This window comes from Pteropus vampyrus, unplaced genomic scaffold, assembly GCF_000151845.1.
Source record: "Pteropus vampyrus isolate Shadow unplaced genomic scaffold, Pvam_2.0 Scaffold13, whole genome shotgun sequence".
In the NCBI taxonomy this organism is placed as follows: domain Eukaryota; kingdom Metazoa; phylum Chordata; class Mammalia; order Chiroptera; family Pteropodidae; genus Pteropus; species Pteropus vampyrus.
Genome location: NW_011888794.1, coordinates 6415670 through 6417485, shown reverse-complemented (window position 1 = coordinate 6417485; position 1816 = coordinate 6415670).

Below are 1816 nucleotides of genomic sequence, written 5' to 3'. Positions count from 1 at the left end.
TATAAGCAATGATTTAGATCACAAAATCATGTGAGTTCATGGTCAAAGCATCCACTGCTGTTCTTTCCATAATCTCCCTCTTTTCCCTTTTCTTGAAAGTAGTTATTTTGAACATCCTCCACTGTCCCCAAATTTCTAACTCTCCCATCTCCCCTTAAGTTTCAGCAGATGAATTCATCTTTCTACTTCTTTCTGTTTCACAGAGGGAATGGGTAATTATTCCCTTAAATTCCTTCAACCCGCTCTACAATTTTACCCATCTACAATTGCATCCACCTTTATCTGCTTCCTTATTACAATGAAACGCCTTTCAGCCCGACTGCGGCCTCTGCTTCTACCCCTTCTTTGAATAACATGCTCTCCTGATTTATCGTAGACTTGAGCTATCGATTCATCCCTATTTCCTCCCTCCAGATCTCTTCTCCTATTGATTTCACTGCATCCAATATTTTTTACAGGAGGCAGGAGGAAAGAAAACGTCCTCCGACAACACATTTCTCTTCAACTTTGGCCTAAATCTTTATTCTTTCTCAAAGCCAAATTTCTTTAAGGGAATTGTCTGCCATAATTCAATTTCTATTAACTCCAAATTCTACTGCAATTTTGCCAAACACCCACCACTCCACTGAAATTCCTCTTGTCGAGGCCACAGTGACTGCTTTGCTGCAAGATCAGTCTGGCATTTTAGAAAATAGAAATCATTTCACCTGCCTTTTCTTTTAGTATCATTTCAACCTGGTAGTGTTATCCATGTTTTCTGAACAAGAACCTGATATTCTGAGAGCTAATTTGGTCACGGTCACAGTCCTTATAGGTAGCAAAAATTGATCTTGAATGGAGACCTTCTGACTAAGCATTTCATATTTTGCTACAGTAAAATAAGGATCAATTATTTTTTCATATTCATTATTCCATGGGTATTTACAATTTATTTTTTTTAACTTAATATCATATATATCCATGGCCTATGTTGATGATAGAGGCCACAGCATGTGAGGTTTTTAATAATTTAACAGAAATTTCTGGGGAAAGGGAAAGCTAATGAGAAGTTTTACCTCATGAATTTCTTAGCAAAACTAAGGACACTAAACATGTTAGAGACAGACCATTCTTCCTAAGGAAAATAAATTGACTCAAGCAATAGTATAAAGGGGAACATTGAAAGAGTAAAATCTCACTCGATGTTAGGAACTAGCTTGATTGGCCTAAAATGCCAAATACTGAATGATCAATCTCTGATCTATCGCTTATGATTTGTAAAAAAAAATTCCAAAATTTTCACATTTCCTTCACAACTCCTTTTTCATTAAGGAACTTATGTTTGGGTGGTAATAAAATTATGCAGAAGAATCATTATAAGCCACAATATTTTCCATTAATTGCTACGGTATAGGTATATGCAGAATGCCCTGGAAGTAGAAGAAAATGAGCCCTTGAAGGTGGGCTTTCCTGAAGAAATGGCACTTTGGTTAACACATAATGGATCATAGATGGTGGATCAGGGAGATTAAGGCATCTAAGTGGAGAGACTGGCATCTGTACAGACAAAGACAGCTATCACGGTGTGTTTAGAGAACTACAACTAGTTGCCCCAACGAAGCATTAGTCAAGAATTTCAAAAATACAATTTCCAGGGTGACCATTCAAAATAGTTTGGAGGAATAAAAATAGCAGAGTAGATCCATTGTTCACACACTGGAAAGCCTCTCTAGTGGCTGGTTTCAAGCACAGATGGATCGGAGGATCTAAAAGATGCCACCTGTTCTCTGTTTTGTTCTTCTCTCCTCTATTTCTCTTCCTTCCTTCCTTCCTTCCT